We start from the raw sequence: 18,830 nt of genomic DNA, 5'->3' as shown, positions 1-18,830 counted from the left end.
GTAACTGGAGACAGAATAATATTATGCAAGACAAACATTTTGCAGTGGGTGTAACGGCATCATTATGCAACTGGAGTGAAATCTACAGCTGGACAGGGTGTAAGTCCCCTGGTACAGTCTGCGTGTCACCCCTGTGGGTTTTGGCTGCTTTGCCTGTGGAAGGGGTGAATTTCAGGCTCTGAATAAAATGCTGTACATGCTGTGATTAGACAATAAAAATGCCCCCTCTCTCAGTAAGAACAAGCACTGGAAAGGGAGACAGCAGAGAAAAGCACCCGCTTCCTGAAGGCGTCCGACAGCCTGAGCCTGTAGCGGGAAGGCCAAATTGCTGGGGTTCAGGCAGGACTAGTGCTACGCCTTTCTGCGTTTGCCTTACGTCTGCTTTCGGCTGTCTGACACGGGGAAGGGAGAGAGCCTGGATTAGGAAACCACATTATGGCAGGGTGAAAAAAAAGAGATTCTCATCGCTCCCAGTATTGGCACACTCTGCAAGCAACAGTGCTGCCTGCTTTGATCAAGTGTGCTGGGTCCCTCCTCACCAATCATAATGAAATTGATGTAAACACTCAGGCAGTTTTTTGAGAGTTTGGCTTCTCCCTGCTTAAAAAGAGACACAATGCCTCGCGCATGAAGTTGCAGCACAGGCCCGTGATTATCTATTCAGTCTCACCAGTGTTTAATTAAAGTCGCTTATCATGTTATCATCCCGTCTCTCTTTATCCTGCTTGGAAACACGCACCCTTGCACCCACCTCACGCCAGAGAGCAGCAGCTGCTGTCTCTGTGTGTGCCACAGCACCATTACACACCCATGGGTGCCAAAACCTCCAGTTTATGGTGTACGGTTTGAGTCGCACAACACTGCATACCGTAAATATGGTATTTTTCAGCCATTACGCTTGGCAGCTTCATGACGACGAGCCAACTATAGCTGCCTGGAGTTACTGCCATGCTGTCACCCCCTTTGAACGGAGGCCCCTTTATCCCGTTAGCGTTCGGGACCGATCCTGCCAAGCTGCGGCATTTGGTGGTAGTGGTACGCCATTCACAGCACTGCCAGAGTGTCATTCACTTGGCACCGCTCCGGGGACGACGGCCAAGGTCCTGCGAGATGCTGAGCGCTGCCCTGGTTTGCTGAAGCCCCAGTAATATCCAGCCTTGTCACCAAAACCAAACCTGTATCAATCAAACCTGGCATCCACCCTTTTAAAAGAAAATATAAATGTGTACGTGCGTGGGCATATGCTTGCTGCTTAATTGCAAGAGGCTAGCCTGCTTCTTAAAACAAAATGGCTAGGGCCACAAACCAAAGGGTTCAAGCTGCAGAAGAGAAGTCCTCAAATCGCTGGATGACTCCCAGTCAGCACGGATGCAGAGCATGCTCCCGCAGCACAGGGACTGTGTGCTTCAGCCTCACCCCACAGCCAGGATCATAACTTGTTTTCTGTTCCCATATGGCACTTTGAGCTCAAACTGAGCAGCCAGCAGCTGCCTCGGTGGTGGAAACCTCTCCATGGAGCACTGGGCCCATGGCATTGTCACACAGATCGCCGCAATAAAACCTTGATGTGAGATACCAGCCAACAGGCATGTGGGAGAGCATCTTTGCCCAAACAGCCCCATTTTCCTCCATCGAGCTCTTCCCTGGAGGGGTGTGTTTGTTACCTGTGTCAACCAGAGGAATAACCTCCATGCGTGGCTTTGAAAGGCAAAGCTCGCAGCAGCACGGGGCACATGAGATCAGATTCCCTGGGAGGTTTCAACGATAACTGTTAATGCTCCTGTTCCTCTTTCTTCGCCGTTTCTTTCCCCCCTTGCACTGACAACAGGTATAAGCACCAATTCAACACCTTCTGGCTCATGGGACAACCAGCTGGGAATGTTTGTTTTAATCTCAGCCAGTGACACAGTAGAGGGGCTTGTTACCTCCAAAAATGATACACCTTCATTTCCTCCCAATTCCCTGGGTGTTTAATTTACCAGACCATTTTATCTTTTTTTTTTTCTTTTTTTCTTTTTTTTTTTCTCACCGCTGTCCCCTGCAGAAGAGGAGGGAGGCTCAGTTCCTCCAGCTCTAACAAAGCCGCACGCTTGTCTGGAGGGGATCGATAACTATCGAACGATTGCGCTTCCTCCACTTAGGCTGTTGAAGCAGCTTCCTTTAATTGTTCTTGCCCACTCTAAATACAGCGGAAGGTGATTTTTTTCCATTGAGGCTGCTCAGCGGGGTCGTGCCACCAGGAGGGGAAGGGCCGCGGCTGCCTGGCCTGCAAAAGCCCCCGCCGCAGGGAGCGCTGCCCCAAACCTGTTTCTCCTGGGGGCAGGGGCCGGGGGGGGGGGAGGGCCCGGGGGGGGACGGGCCCCGGGGCGGGCAGGCGGGGGGACGCTGCGGGCGCAGGGCAGGGTGGCGCGGGGGGCACAGCCGCGCAGTGACACCAGCAACAAACCCCCGCGGGTGCGGGACGCCCGGCCGGGGATGTGTCCCTGCTCGGGGTCACCCTGAGGGACGCCGCCAGGTGGGCGCCAGGCGGGGTCGCCCCTTGATGGCTCCCCACAGGGACCGTGGCGGGAGGGCAGGCCAGGTCCCCTCCGGCGGCGCCTGCCGGGGACACCGAGGGGACACCGGGTCCCCTCAGGGCTCCGCACCGGGACAATGCGGGGGTAGTCGGGGGCACCGGGTCCCCTGAGGCGGCGCCTACCGGGGACACCGAGGGGACGCCGGGTCCCCGCCGGGCTCCCGCCGGGGCTCGGCCCCGCCCCTGCCCCTCCCCCGGCACGTGGCCCCCGCGCGGCGGCTGAGGCCGGTGGGTGACGTCAGCGGCGGGGGCGGGAGCGCGGTGCCGGTGCGCCGAGCCGGGCCGAACCGGGCCAAGCCGTGGCGGAGCGGAGCGGCTCCGGTAAGTGCGGCGCCCCGCCGCTCCCCTCGTCCCCGCCGCGCCCGGGCGCTGCTCCCGGCCCCCCGCGCCCAGCCGGTGCTGCGGGCTGAGCCCGCTCGGCGGTGAGGGGCTTCGGCGGGCGGAGCCGGGCGGGGGGAGCCGGGCGGCCGCTCCAGCGGCGCTGGGCTGGCGCGTGTGCTTGCCCGGGTTCCCGCTCCTGCTCCGTGCGGTACCGTAGCCGGGGGCCGGGCGCGGGGAGCCCCCGGCACCCGCCCGGGGGGAGCCGTCCGTGCCAGCGCCCGGCGGGGCCGCCTCGCCCTCCCGCGGGGCCTGGCCGAGACCCCGCTGCCTCGGGGCGGGGGGCTGGCAGCCGCCGCAGCCCGGTGCGCCGCCGTGGCGGGGGCACGGCGCCGTGTGCCTCTGTCCGGGTTACACGCGCTTTACGTGTGTGTCGGTGCCGTACGGTACGCACGGACCGAGGGGCTCGCACGGCCACATGGGCGCAGAGCCCGGCCGGTGCCGCCGTGCCTGGCGTGTCCCGGCCCCTTCCCGGTGCGGGGGGCGGGAAACCCGCGGCTGCCCCGGGCCGGGCGGGCTCTGCGCGCCGGCGGGGTTTCCTGCGCCCGAGCTGGACCCCGGTCTGCCGGCCGCGGGGGCCAGGGGCCGGGCGCCAGTGGCAGGGCACCGGCGCCGTGTGTGGCGAGCGCGGTTTCGGCTGCAGCGCCGGCGGCACGGTGCCGCGGGAAGGTGCATCCCAGGCGGAGATGCGAGTACCAGAACGGGGCGGGGGGGGAAGCCCCGACCCTGCTGTCCCCGCAGCTCTGACAGGGTGTCCTCGCACAGCGTCATGCAGCCGCATCCTCCAGCCCCCAGACGTGGGGTGGGGTGGGGGAGAGGGGGCTCCCTGCGGTTCGGGGTGCTCAGCTTTTTTTGGGGTGCTGGAGGTGTTTGGGTACCTGTGCTACGTGTCTCTTCTGTGTGCGAGGCGGGGGCACCGCTGCCGGAGAAGGTGATGTGTAATACCAGGGGTTTCTCCTGACGAAGCAGCTGGCTGGGGTTTGGACCCACAACACTTGGCTGCTTGCTGAGGGGTTTCAGTCCCTTCGTTCAGCTCTGTGTCACTTGCTCCTTGCTGTTAATTTGGCACATCTAATCCTACCTGGTGTTGGCAACTTCCCAGGAAACGCAGAATGCTTTTCCCTCTCTGGTCTGCAGCAGGAGCCCAGCCTCCTGCAGAAGGAGGCCTGGGGACAGTGACTTCTTTTTCACCACCTTGGACGTGACTGAGGGGTGCAACTGAGAGTTGGATTTACGGTGCGCATTCCTCTTTTTGGATGGATGGATGTCCATCAGGTTGAAGGTGACAAATAATCCCATGGAGACATGTGGGGGAAGGGCGACCAGGACCATAGTGAGGATATCTCAGGAGCCAGGGCTGGAGTTGCATGTGATGTTTTCAGGACAAATCTCATACCCAGCAGATGAGCATCAGCATTCCTCCTCTCTTCAAAAGAGGACAGGGTAAAGGGGCATGATAACCCATGTACCATCAATTCCCCTGTGCCTGAGAGCATCACCACCGTGAGCCTCTGCCTGACCTCGGAGCCAAAGCAGAGAAAAGCCAGGCTCACCACAGTCCCTCTGCTCCTCAGGCTGAGCCCAGCCTCCCAGTAAGGACCAGTGAAGTCTGAAATCCCAGTCAAATAACTGATGTTCTGAAAGAAGGATGCTAGGCTGCGAGCATCCTGGCTAGCCTCAAGCTCTCCAGGCCAAGTGCTTCATGCAGATGGTCTCTGTTTATCTCTTCTTCATATCTAGACCAGCGATGTGAGACCTGCTTCCAGGTACTGGAGTCGCTTCTCATCCTGCTTCTGCCTCCTGGGCGCTGGGCAGCTCAGTAAGGCAATACCACCAGAACTGGCATTATCAGCCAAAATTACCTCTTGATTTTCCAGGTGGCGTGAGGCAGTTTACTTGCAGTTGAAGCTGTTTTGGTGGGTGCAATTGGTTTGCCTTCAGTTGGGTGTCTAAAAGGGTCTGGTCTGAGCTGTACACACACCCCCCCCTAGATGGAGGGGGTGGGCACCTCCTGAACGGGATTGTTTCTCCCTGTGTTAACCCTCAGGCGCAGGGCAGGCAAATGCCTTCCAGGGTGCTGGTTCTGACTTGGATATCTGAGTTTTTTGATATTTGAGGACTAAATCTATGTGAGATTAATCTAACCCAGTGCTTGCAAGCCTTGGGTTTTAGTTGTTTGGTCTTGATCTTTCCTTTTTTTGGCATGACCCTGCTGTTCTCCTACCACTCAGGCCTTTTTCTGAAGCATAAATAATGCTTCTGAAACTTTCCATGTCCCCAGGTGGGAGGTGTTGCAGAAATGCAACTGCAGGGAAGCGTTTGCAGCTCATCCTCCTGCAGACACAGAAAGCTGGGTTAAAAACCAGCCTGTTAATTTTATTTTAATGGCTCTAAGCAATGGTGAGCCTCCCCCTCCCCACCCCTTGCTCCCAAACCTTGTGCCAACATTTAATTGCTCTCGCTCTGGGGAGATGCTATCTCATTTCAAGGTTGAACTTACCTGGCTTCGACTTGCAGCGGGGGGATGTTGTCGTGCCCTTGTCACAAAGGTGACTTGTCACTCCCAACTGCATGCCCGCAGTGATCGGGTCACCTCTTCATCTGCTTCTGTGGAGTCTGAAGGTGCCATAACCTCGTGCTGAGAGGCTCCTGCTCAATCTTGTGCGTTTTTTGTGGCCACCCTTGGGACTTCACTGGTGTGACTGCGTTGCCCGGGTACCGGCCTGGATGCAGCTGTGACCTTGATAATGGCACGTGTTGGTGTGAGCTTGCTTTGCAGCTTCTAATGGATGTGTTTCCTGTTGCACCTTCAAGGACCACCTCCTTTTGCTCTGGCTTTGCTCTGACGGTGTATGCAGAAGAGGTGCCCCACACTCATCCCAAATCCCTTTCTGGCTCAGGCAGAGATCTCTTTTCTGGCCTCATGTGTTACTTTGCCACACAAAAGCATGATCTGTTGGACTGTGACCTCCACCGAGGTGATTTGGGTCTCTGTGCAACTGTGTCATCAACCAACCATCCATTAGTTACTGGGTTTTTTTGTGTTACAGATTTATGTTTAATATAATCCTGCAGAAGATCACGGATGAGACTGAGCAGTGACAGAAATCCCTGAGGACCGTGCTTGGCTGCTGGCTTCCCTCACTGGTCTCACCCCATCAGCAGCCATGCTGGGGGCTGTATCAGCAGGCATCTAACGTGTGTGGAGTTGATTACACCTGGTGTGAGATTCATCCTCAAAATATTATCTGCTTTGGAGAAATATGGGCAAACACTGTGTCCAGGCAGTTGCCTGTGTCATGCAGCACTGTTAGCTCTCTCAAAACAAACAAAAAAAAAGGTCTCTTAAATAGATCTAATTCCAGGAAACTCAGCTGGCTGATTGGAATTGTATTTTTAGTCTCCGGTTTGTGTATTTACCTGAAATTTCTGTCCCACTGTTCTAGCTGGAGCTGACCCCAGGGGTTGCCTGCTGCTCCTGCCTTTCACCTTTCATCCTTTCTTAAAATACCATGACTACACAAAGTTTCCCTGTGTTTCACTGGTTGACTTGTAAATGCTTTCTTTTTTGTTGATTTTTTAAATGCTTTCTTCAGCCTGGCAGTACTGAAGGCTCTGTCAGTAAGGGGTTTTAAGGCAGGTTATAGAGGTTGGTGGGAAGGACCCTGCTTTACAGTGTGGTGCACATGGTTAATCTGTAGACTTGTGTTTTTCTTGTCCTCTTGGTAACCCTTTTAGTATCCCGTCGGCAGCACAGTACTCACTTCCACTTTTACTGGTGGTACTTATTAGCGAATCTAGCAGCTAACTAATTGTCTATTCCTTGCATGCTTTAAAAGTGACTTACTTTACAATTAATTCTGTTAGCTGTTAAGATTTAATGGATTCCTTTAGAGGTCCTCATCAGTCACCGACCTTGGACATTTCTTTTTCAGTGCAATTTCTTTTCTGTCTTCTTTTTCTGTGCCTTTTTGAAAGATCATGTTTCCATGCGGATTCCACATCTTGTTTTTGCCAGAATGTTTTCTTTCATTATTTCACTCTTGCTGCTTTTCTGGGTTTGTAACTTTTGGGGTCTTTGGTAAATGCTTTAAGCGAGTCCCATGTTCCCAGTGATGCTAATGATTGCTTTTGGCTTCGTAAAATTTGCCCTTTTAAATTTAGACACTGCTGCCATTATTTTGGGCTTGTAGTTTCTGTGACTAGCACAGAAACAGAAAGAAGCTATAATGGAAGAGGACTTGCATTAGACATGGCAGTTCATTTGGGCTTCGTCCTTGTCACGTAGATCTGCTGCTTGGTGGGCAATTAACACTGAAACATGAGCTGCTCCATGTGCCAGCAGCCGCTTCTCATCCTAAAGACTTACCGGTGTGTTCCTTGGGCTTGGTATTGATTATTCATTAGTTGTCTGCGTTGCGGTATTTTTATTTGCCTCTCTGGGTGTATGTATGTGATGAATAGCGGCAAGATGTTGCCTTCCTTGTACCAGTGCAGCTGAATGCATAGAAGAGAGTGAAATTTGGTGCTTGTGACCCACAAACACCTGGCAAATGGTCTTCGAGTGGCTTTGATACCATTGCAGAAGAACATACTGTACTTCATGTAGTTTGAATTATTTTGGCACGTTTAAGCACCTAATCTCTTCTTTTGTACCTCAGTGTCTTCATACTCCTCTCCTAGCTGAGTGCTGCACCTTTCAGACCTCAGCAGCTGCGCTTCCTAGGCAGGCACGATGCTGACTGGTGCAGACCAGGGCCGGCACTGGGAAGCCACTGTGTGTTTCCCATGACCAGTGCTAGGGCAGGGTTAAGCAGTGATCTGCTTCAAAGGCTTTCCAGGCAGAATTGCACGTGAGGATTTACAGGAGCCAATTTCAGCCCTGCTGAAAGGTGCCAGGATGACCTTGTGGTTGCTCCCATTCCCTGGAGTCGGGTCAGGAGCGGGTCAAGCTCCCAAATCTCCCTACTGAAAATTTCCCCTGGCTTGGAGGCTACAGGGGGAATTAGCGCTGTTTGTTCCTGCAGCACTTTGCATCCGAGCTAAGCCTTTCTTTAAAAAGCAGTCGGCGTGGTTGTGCTTGGAACAAGCAGCTCAGTTTCTATATTATACACAACAGTCATCTCTGTAGGAAGCTGGCCAGCCCACGCCGCTGCAGCGGCCCAGAGCTACATGGCTGTTGGTGTGCTTATCCTCGGGGCATTCCTGGGAGGAAGACAAGGAGCAGGGGAACTTGAGGAAGAAGCTTTCCAGGACGCTGATGTGAGTGTTCCCAGGTGGTGTGAGAAGTGGTGCCCAGGTACATGCGTGTCTGTTGGGTCACTCGCAGGGGTGCTCACGCATCGTTCTGGCTGCACAGCTGCTCTGCGACAGGGAGAGCGGTCCCCTCTGGAGACCCAGTGTGGATTTGCCGTGTGCAGGGCGAAACCTGCATTCTGCTCTTGTGCCCTTAGCCTTGCATCTGCTCTCGCACCCTTGGTGCCTTCCTCGCTGGCTATGACCTGCCACGGATAAAAAGTTGCCCTCTGCTGTCCTGAGCTGGTTGTCTTACTCCCAGGCTGAGTGGTGGGAGACCTTCTGACTCTGTGTGATTTCCTAGGGAGGTGGGTTGGCTGTGTCTCAGCTCGACGTTAGGATCCCTCCAGATTCAGGGAAGAGCAAACAACCTCCCCAGGCCAATACCCATTAGTGTCCATCTGTCCCAGCTGCTCAGTTTGTTTGCACAACTCGGTTCTTGGCTACACCTGGTTTTACAACAGTATTAATTACATGGTAACTGATACACCTGCAACAATTAGCTATGTAAACTAAGATAAAAAGCCTAATCAAATGTCATGTTTCAGAGTACAGGCTGTTTCCTTCTGGAGGCTTCCTAAGCCCTCCTCCCAAAATCCCTTCCTAAAGGAAACTCTGCAGATCATCTCTGGACCCTGGGAGAGGTTTGTCCCTACGTGTAAGTGAATCAGGGCCAGGGGAATGCAGCGTATGGCTATGGAGGCATGAGCCTTTCTGCAAGGAGTTGTCCCTTCCCCATCTCTCGCTTTTGTGGCTGTGATGCTGCTGATCCCTCTGGAAGGAGCTGGGAGTATCCCCAGCCCCAAACCGCGTGCTCCTGAGGTCTGGGGGTTTATGGAGGAGAGGAGGCAGAAGAAAACGCAGGCTGGATCATGTTTGCAGTCAAGGTGGAATATTGTCCCATGTCTGCCATAACAGCACTGTTTGTACCCAGCCCCTCGCCAGGGCTCTGCTCCATTAACTCTCCCTGCCCTGTCCTGTGAAATATGGAAAGTTTTGAACTATTAGAAAGTGCCTTTGGGTAAAGGGAAATTAAACCCTTGACTGCTGTGAAGAGGCAGGGCTGGAAATGTGAATGTGGAAATAGGTTCTGGCTTAAAATGACTTCAAGGACAAAGGGTAGGTGCTGGGCTTCTCAGGATCCAGTTCAGCTGGGACCAGTTCCAATTAAAATGAGATCAAGGAGAATGGGAAGGGGGGGGGGAAGTTGGTTCTTTGCATTTATGTCAGTGTTGTGGGTTGAAACATTGCGACTGGTTTGTGTCTCTTCTACAAGCAATGAATCTGATCTGCAGAGCATTTCAGATAATTTCTTTTAAGAATGACATTTCTTCTTCTCTGTGGGAATTCTGTTTTTTTCCCTGTTTGTTTTTTGTTTAATTGGAGGTTTTATTAACCTCAGAAAAGCCTTTCCCCAGAGCCTGAAACAAGCAGGCCAGCCTTGGTTTCCTTCCACGTATCTCCGAGGCTGAGCGTGGCCAGAAGTACAGAAATGCTGTAAATTAGAAATAATTACGTGCTTTTAGTAGGGCAGCAAGCATGGAGCAGACTGCTGCTGTTTCTGGGAAGGTTGATGACGCTTGTCTTGCTGAAGAAAGCTGGGAGTGGGAACAGGTGGCCAGGGAGCTGGTGGGGGAAGCCAAAAGGGAACCTCGTAAAGCAGAAGTGATTGTGGGGTGGAGAGGAGCAGGTCTTGCAGCTCCTGGAGTTGCTGCTAGATTGAAGGGGATGCTGCAGGACGGGGGGCAGATGTGCATACAGCTGTGCTAGCAACAGCAGCTGGCACGTGTTCCTCGCTTCTGCATGCCTGTGCCACCATTTGCTAAACTTCAGTGAGATGCGTTGTAATGCAGCGTTGAAATTTCATATGTGCATTTCTCTTTCCCCCTCCCCCTGTGTTTGCTTTATACCTGAGGTCAGGTTTAAGTTGTCTGGTAGCAGAGGTGAACAGGGAAATGTGGAGTTTGGTGAAACTCTTTTAAGAAAATAAAGCTTGCGTCAAAACCAGTGGCTGTGAAGGGATCGCGATGCGCGCAGTATCATTGCTGAGTCATCTCCTTTCTTGCATGAATAAGGGGCAGGGAAATCTCAAAGGGCATCTTGATGGGCTTTACATTTGCCAAACAGTATCAGCGCTTGATATTACTGACTTTTTGTCTTGTCTCACATGCAAGCTTCACCTGAGCCTTATCTGCTGTTGTTATTAGACAGGAGCTCATTCAAAAAGGAAAAAAATTCTGAGAGTAACGAGGTGGCTGCATCCGTTCCCAAAATACCTGCTTGATTTTAGGCACGACAGACGCCCGTGCCATCTGCGTGCCCCTTCGGCGCTGGGTTTTGCCTGGGGTTTCAGTTGCATCGTTGAAGCAGGTGAGCAGGCAGAACAGCTCAGCACAAGCGACCTCGGATTTCTGCTAAATACCAACTGATTAACAAAGTGTAAATGCTGCAGAGAGCGTTTTGCTGAACTGGGTGAGGATGGAGGAGACAGAAGCAAGACTGTTAGCAGCACTAATCGGGCTGGTAGAAAGGAGTCTGATCACGGCACTTGAAGGGCCTCATTATCTTGTGTGCTTGGAGAGCGCCGAGGCAATTCTGCATTCAGGAAAGGCTTTTACAGTCTTTGTCTCCTTAAGTCATTAGAAATGCCACGATCTCAACTGTTAGAAAGATTAGTCTAAGGATGAAAAAAAAATAATACATCTCTGAGCTGGAAAGATAATTGCCGCCTGCTCTTCAAATGCAGCAAAATGGGCAGAGTGTGTTTTGGAAAAAGGGAAGGAGTTTGAAGGAAATTCCAATTATAATACTTGTAACATCTTCTCAGTACATGAAAATGTTGTGTGTTTCAGCAGATCCCAGGAGCAGTCACAGGATTAATGCAGCAGCTGAACAGCTAGAGAAAAAACGTTATGGCAAAGTTTGGAAAACTTTTTTCCCTACAGAGGAGCATGGGTTAGTACTCTGCTCGTCTCACCACCTTCATTTCACCAGTGCAGTGAGACTGAGGAGGACAGTTGGTCCTGCATGCCCTAGAAAGGGTATGGGGATGCTGCTTTTAATGCAGGACACCCCCTGCTGCGGATGTGGGATGCCCGTCCCCCATGGAGTCACCAGATCTCCCAATGATTTGGACCAGCATCCTGGAATCTAAGCTCATCTCTTAATGCTGGCCTCTTTTATCTGAATAAATCTCATGTGCCTGCTACTACTCAGGCAGAAAAAATAATCTTTATTGCCATAATATGTTTGTCAGCTTTCCTTCATCCCAGCAAAGTACTGTAAGATCTGCAAAATCTTTAGAAAGCATTTTTTGAGCAATAGATATTGAAAGGGGGAAAAAAAAAAGTACGTCACTGAGACTTGAGTCTTGCCAACCAAACCACTCAGTCAGGTTTTCTTGGCATGGTTCCTTTTGCAAACTGGGTATCTCACTGCCCACTGGAGCCAAAAGTGAAGAAATGGATTAAGGCTGTGAAACTGCTCCATCCTGATCACTCTTTTATGGCCCTGTGCAGAGCAGAAGGGATGTTTGAGAGCAACGTTTGGCTAAGTGCTGGGCACTGGGGGGTCTAGAGCCCCAGCTGGTGCAGAAGGACCTTAATTTGCATTGCTCTCAATGAAGCGATGGGCAGGCTGATACTCTAGCCCTACATTTAAAGCATCAAATTTGAAAAAAGCGCAAACCAGCCCAAACTTTCAGTAGCCTCCCAGTTTTGCCGTGGAGCTGCTGTCTCACTCCCTCCTCCCTTCTGGGCACCCAGGTCTTGATGGGGAACAGGATTGTGCCCAGTTCAGATGATCCTCGTGTAGCAGGCAGCGATAGCCAGGCAGTGAGCAGGCCATGCTCCACTTGTGCTCCTGTGAGGTGCTGTTTGGGCTTTGCTACATACGTTCACCTCCTGTTTATATCTTTTCTTTTTTTTTTTACTTTTTTTTTTTCTTTTCCCTCGTCCCCCCAACAAAAATGTTGTGCTAGAACATTTCTTCTCCTGAGTGGTGGTCAACTTGGACACAAAGTGTTGAGTAGTGTCTGAGGAGCGTAAGCCCCATGTGGGACGGAGCAGATCTTCCCAGGGCTCTGGAGGGCTGTGGTGCGTGGTTGAACCCTTTCAATTCTCTCATTTTGGTTAAGACTCCTTTTGGCATGAGGAATATCAACTTTGTAACTGTCTTAATTGCATCTGGGCAGCAGCCGGGGTGGTATGGCCCAAGACAGGCTGGGTGCCTGTGATGGGAGCCCGCGGCAGAGCGAACCCAGCGCAACTGAGCCTGGTCCTTGTTGCGGAGAGCTGGGTACAAGGGCTGGAGGACTGGCTGGACCTGTTTCCCCATTCACCGCCAACTCTTTAAAATTTAAGGGTAAAAATGGGAGGAATGGAAGAGAATTTGCTATTTAAGGCTTAATTAATTTTTAACCTCGAGCATTAGCTGGGGTTTGAGCAAACCACTGGCAAGGCAATTAAAGTGACTTTTTAATGGGTTATTTTTGTTGCTTCACCAGGGTGGGAGTTGGAGATCCCAGGCTGTGAGCTTCCTGGGGTAGGGGCCATCCTTTTGCTGTGCTGCTCTGATGCTTAATCCCTAATTGTGTTTTATTTACAAGCCATGGCTGAGTCATGATGAGAGAGGAGGCACGGAGATGCGGCTGGATAGAACATGTGGAGAAAAATGTCCAGGCGTCAGTCCCCAAGGCTCCAGCTTGGATCCATCCTGGAAAAGAAGAGTTCAGGACTTTGGACGGTGCAGTTTATTTTGAAGTTGCTGGCTATTTTGGTAGAATGATAGAATGTACTGGGTTGGAAGGGACCTTAAAGCCCCGCCAGTTCAAACCCCCTGCCACAGGCAAGGACACCTTCCGCTAGACCAGGTTCCTCCAAGCCCCATCCAGCCTGGCCTTGAGCGCTTCCATGGATGGGATTTTGCAGGAGTAAGGTCCGAGGACAAAAAGCAATGAAAATAATGGATTCTCTGAGTTCCTCTTAAATCCTGAGGGTAGTTAGGAGAAAATGAGAGTGAGTACATGAGCTCTGGGTTTTCTGAGCAAGAGTGCAATGACTGTAAAGCAGACCTGTCCCTCTGAGCACCGGCCAAACGCCTGTCTGTCTGTACCTCGGTGACATGCTACTGCCACGCTCTCTGTGCGATGCAGCTCCTGCATCCCACGTGGTGAAGGATGCCATGAAGAAGTCTAATTTCAGTCTCGTTTGGGAGACACCTTCCCAGACATGCGCCCTGTCTGCAGCTGGGGAGAGGACTTAGGACTTGTCACCTCCATAGGGCTGTGGGGTCAGGGAGTGCAGGTGCCCCAAGAGCACCAGGCACAAACCCCAGCATGTTCATCCAGGATCATCCTGGCCTCGCATTTTCCTCTTAGCAGTGTGTGTCCTGTGCTGCTTGTTCCCTCCAACCTTTGCCATGTTGTGTAAACGGACTCATTGGAGGAATGCAAGCTTGGGTCTGACTCAGTTCATTTCTTGTGCAACTCAGCCAAGAGAAACCAGGGATGACTCTCTTTTTCTCTGCAATATTCATTCATTCAGCTACTGCCTGCAGTAACATACCTCTGTTGCCTTGCTGTCTCTCTCCACCTAGTTATTTAGAGGAATGCTTTCTAAAAATAGCCGCCTGGTTTGATGTCTTTCTCATACTATTCTGTGTAGCACTAAAAACCTGCCTCGAAAGGCTGTCCAGTTCATTGATGTTCCCTTAAAATACAGCTAATCCACATAATCTCGTTATAGTAGTAGGTGATTATACTGAGAGCAAGCTTTAGCAGTGGTCCAGCAAAGCCTTTTGTTCCCCATCTATTATCTGGATGGCTAAAAGTCACTGGGAGTGTGTTTTGGTTTTGCTTGGGCTATTTTTTACTTACAACATTTTTGTTTTAATTTTCTAGAAAATCTCATGTATTATTTTTGATGATGCCGGCGCATTTCTGCCACGGGCTTTCAGCTTTGTGGGCTGCTGACACCCCATGACTATGCTCCATGGTCTCCCACAGTCACTGGGAATCATTAAAACCTTTTTTCCAGAGTGGAAGAGGGGGAGCTTTGCTGTGTGAAGTGTTTAGTGTGGGATTCCTGGTCTCCGGCATTGTTCTGGGGGTGTGGGACCTTGTGGCCCTGCTCTTTAGGGAGTCAGACCAAGGAAGGAGCTGAAGTTTGGGATGCGAAGTCTCCATCTTTGGGAAGGACCAGCCTTGCTCCCCCAGGCAGATTGGGTGTACAGGGGCAGGTGGGCTGGTTGTGTGGGTCAGGCTGCGGCGGCTGCCCTTTCCATTGTGCATGGATACTGTGGGGCGGAGGTGTGCAGCACAGAAACCTGGCCATGAATGAGGGCTTGTGTCTATAGGAGTGGGGAAGCCGTTTGGGCTTGAAGTGCAGCTCGAGCCTGCCCTTGAAGGTGAACATCTAGGAGATGTTGCTACCTAAACCCCCGTGTGCTTGGACCAAGGGCTGACTCTTCAACAGTAGCCAAATATCACAGAGCTTATGGTGAAATGCCACATCTGGACAGCCTCCTGGACGTATGATTGATTCTCCGTGAGGTTTTAACTGTGCTGGTTATGATGGGTTACAGGTCACGTTCTCTGTATACCTGATCGAGCCGTGCTCAGTGGCTGTGGCTCTCGGTCCAGCTCCCCCTGGCACCTCAGGGAGCATCGGTTCAGGCCATTGCCATCCCAGAGGTTTGTAGATGGATGTCTGGTCACTCACCCCTCTCAGATGATGGAAGCCAGAGCAGGTGGCTGGAGGTGCAGCTCCCCCAAGCCCTCGGTGGTGCTGCGTGGGTGGAGAGGCAGGCATCGGCGGGGTGTTCCTAGCTGGGGCACTGGGCCAGTCTCTGCACCACATAGTTTTACCCCCTTTCCTCTCTGGGTTGCTGCAGGAGCATCTCTTGCTATGTTGGGGCTGCAGCAGCGTGGGGCCATCACGGCGGGACTGCAGTGGGAGGAGTGAGGGCGGAAACCTTTATGAAATGGTTTCTGCAGGCAAATGCAGGGTTTTTTTCCTTTTCCTAAAGCCTGTCTTCGTTGTTTTCCCAAGCTGAGTGTGCAGATCTGCAAGCGGTCCAGCCCTGGCCCCCAGAATAAGCTGGATGAGATTTGTCAGTGAGCAGAAGGATTAAGGGGAGGTTACAGACCAGCTCTGAGAGACACAAGTGCAAGCACTTTTGCAAGATCCCAGCACAGTGTTTTGAGAGGACATCACGCTCTGCTCACGGAGGTACCTTTTGGGGCCCGCGGAGGGTAGGGGAGAGTCAAAGAAGTTACTCTGCCATCTCTTTGCATGCTGGTAATATGCTGCACATACCTCCTTTGGGGCAAATTCCTGGTGTGGGCTCTTCAGTCACAGTAAAATACCCTCTAGGGCTGTTTCTGTATTTTTTTTTAATTATTTTTTTTAATAACTGCCCTGCTTTTGCTTATCTTGGTCCAACCCCTCCAGTGATAACACAGGCAAAGTCCTGACCTGTGGCATCCTGGGGAGCAAAGGCCCGGCTCTCTGACGAAGCGCCAGCAGAGAACGGATCTTCTTGTCTCTTTTTTTTTTAGAAGAAAAGACTGTAGGTGCCAAACGAAAAGGGCAAAGTGATTTGCCCCAATGAGGTATTGTGTTTCCACTCTGATTTATGGCTAGGGGAGAGGCTTCTGAGTCACCCATTCTAGGAATTGCTTTATTTAGGTAACGGAAATAATTCTGCTGGTTTTAAATCGATGTGTTGTCAGCCGTTAAAAGCCCGTGCAGCATGAAAACCGCAGCTGGCAGGACTAGGGCTGAGGAGTCCATCCAGCAGGATGGACACTAGAGGTGCAGCAAAATGCACTGACTATGATGTCTGTCCATCATGGACTGCTTGACACAGGGGGATGCCTTCATAGAGATGGAGCTGGGCTTTTCTCCTTAATACCATGTCAAATGAAAGTACTTAGGCTGGTGGGAGAGGGTGCGTTGACTGCGGGATGCCTGTACTGAGCCATGTTTGTTCAAGGCACTGTCTGGTTTCTGTCTGGCTGCAGACTGTCAAGTCCAGAGTAGCTTCATGTGCTGGGTACCACTGGGAAACGAGACCTTTCCCCATGTCTCGCCTGTGTTCAGCCACTCGCAGCCCCCTGCCACGGCTGATTTACCAAAACCAGCTCTCTGGCCAGGGGCAGATGGGTGGCTCCCCTGCACAGCTTAAAAAACCCTGCAAGTGTCAGCAGGTTCTTCATCGTTTTCTGTTCTTTCTATGAACTAATGAACGTTGCCTGATTTTTCTTTTTTTTTTTTTTCCTTTTTTTTTTTCTTAGTGTAAATTGCCTTGTCCACAGGCACCCTAGTCATTAAGGAGGAAAATTCATATTTTCCTGCAAGAGGTTTGGGCAGCAAAGGTGGCTTTGCTGTGCTGGGTGATGCTGCCCTGCTCACGTACAGTCCAGGGGTATACATGGGAAAATTGTGTGTGCTTTACTAGTGTTCAGGCCAGGACTCTGGGTTAATCTTTGTGCTGTTTCCCCTTGGTTTTGCCTTTTCCCTCTGGCTTTTCCCACAGGTTCACAGAGATTTCGCCTTCCTTCTGGGGCCATGCTACTTGGTGCCTTCTGGCCTTTAGCTGCTGGCAGCTCTGTGCATCTTATCAACGGGTTTCTGTTTGGATCATGGTATTAAAGTCATCTGATAAGTAGTGTTTTCGGAGAAATAGGTATATGATCTGCTCCTGAGCTGGTTGTGTGGCGGCTGTTTGGTACAGCGGGGTTGTCAGGGCACAGCAGATCCCAAAGGAAAAAACTCTTCATGAAAGACATGTTCCTTGGATCACCCAGGGTACATGAATGTGCCGTGTGTTGGCACCTCTAGTGAAGCTGGGAGGATAAAACTTGTGTTTAGAAATCTCAAGCGTGCTCATTGGTTTGACTGTAGTAGTGTCTGACTCTTTGCTGTAAGCAGCTCTGGCGTAAAAGGGTCTGATTCTGCTGGGGGGCAGGACTGTGCTGGTGATAGTTAGCAAGAGCTTCACTCAGAGGAGCTCACAACAGCAGTGCTCTGACTTTGCAGCTTTTCAGAGAGGCCCACATGCTTGCCGGTGTCAGTGCACAGGCTTGTGAATGCTGTCTGGGGTCCCAGTGTGGGTTGTCTCTGGTGGAGACCCCCGCACCAAGGTAGCTGAGGACACACAGCACAAGAGCATCACTTGTTCTTCAGCAGCCCAAAAAGGCTGAACAGTTCCTGTTGTTGGCTGTGTTCATCATGAGGTTTGGGGAGCAGCTCATTCCTCTTGAGATCAGACCGGGTTTTTTGGGGTGGGTTCTTGCCCCCCAGTTTTCCTGTTTCCCTGGGATCCACATGTGGTCTCCTCATGTGCTTTTTCTGCTGGGGGGCCAGTGCAAAGTGCAGCCTGTAGGCATCAGGGGGTGTGGAGGGTCTCAGGGAGGGGCAGAGCACGAACACCCCAGTGCTGTGATAGAAACTTCATATTCCTGGGTGGTGCAAGAGGTTGCAAAGCAGGGAACCAGATCCTGTAGTTACAGCTTGAGCTGCAGGAGGGAAGAGGCTGTTTGCCAAGACAAGAGCACAGGCATTGCCTTTACCCGCGTTCTGCCCCAAAGGGCGACGCTTCCTGGGGCTCTCTGCAGGGTGTTCCTGCAGAACTGAGCACCAGGAGTCCATGTTTATTGATGGGGAGGACTAATTAAACTTCAGCCTTGAAGCAGTCGCTGGCCGGGAAGCTAAGTGCTACAGGAGACTTGCCCATATTTCCCTCTGCTTCAGTAACTCCATTACTGTGACTAAAGCTTGGAGACATTTCCGAAAGACCTGCGAGTCCATCATGGGACCAGCAGGCACCAAACTCCCTGGTCTTGGTCTGCTGCACCCTCTGCCGCAGGGTCTCTGCAGCCCGGCTCCTCTGGGTGGGAGATGGCTTCCACCATGCATGGCGGGGATGCTGCTGCTGCGCTGTGGGGAGCAGCAAGGCAGAGATAAAGGACGTTTGAAAGTCTTTTGCTGGGTGGGGGAAGGATGCTGGGGAGAAGAGAGGGAATGAAAAAATGAATCTTATCGTGCTCCTGCCAGATCTACCTGATATGGGAATCAATAAGCGAAGCCCATATGATGTGCACAGCCCCTGCTAGAACCCTCCTGCTTTGTAGCAGAGCATTTTATCTTCAGCCCGGTTGAAAAGGCTGTTGAGGTGTAATGGTTTGCAGGATCCAGCCCTTTACAAGTAGTTCAAGTGAGAGATGATTGTTATCCTTCTTTAATTAGCACCTGTGGTGCGCTGTTAATAACAGACATCTTGTTAGGACGCTTGAGCTTTAATGAATTCATCTAGCTAGAGAGATCGCCAGTGCTTGGAGTGGGTTTGGTGAGAAGGGAAAGCTCATCGCAACATCACAGTCCAGCCTTGTGCTGGGAAATGCTGGGAGTCTGCTGGGAGACAGCAGCAGAGAGCCTGTGTGAGGGCACGCAGAGCCCCCCTGAACCTTCGGAGGAGTGAAGGGAGGAGAAAGGTCAGTGCAGATCCCAGCAGCAATGTGAGGACAGATGCTTTCCTTGTACAGAATGATATGGGAGAGAGAGAGGAAGAACAAAAGAAA

General features: G+C 51.9%; 1 protein-coding gene across 4 annotated transcripts in view; it reads left to right on the top strand.

Moving 5' to 3' along the window:
• Window positions 1-2,782: 2,782 nt before the first annotated feature.
• The window catches only part of MAPK4 (mitogen-activated protein kinase 4), a 46,545-nt gene continuing 30,497 nt past the window's right edge, over window positions 2,783-18,830 (top strand). For 2 of the 4 annotated variants that reach the window (XM_005437964.4, XM_027803600.2), the window contains exon 1: window positions 15,283-15,477. The gene's annotated coding sequence lies outside the window, so the exon portion shown is untranslated. Of the gene's footprint in view, window positions 2,897-15,280; window positions 15,478-18,830 lie in introns of those variants that run through there. The other 2 variants (XM_055699511.1, XM_027803603.2) reach the window with 2 other exon arrangements.

Source organism: Falco cherrug, chromosome Z, assembly GCF_023634085.1.
Source record: "Falco cherrug isolate bFalChe1 chromosome Z, bFalChe1.pri, whole genome shotgun sequence".
NCBI classification, from domain to species: Eukaryota; Metazoa; Chordata; class Aves; order Falconiformes; family Falconidae; genus Falco; species Falco cherrug.
Note: the sequence above shows the minus strand (reverse complement) of the source record. Positions and strands in the feature narration are given on the sequence as shown.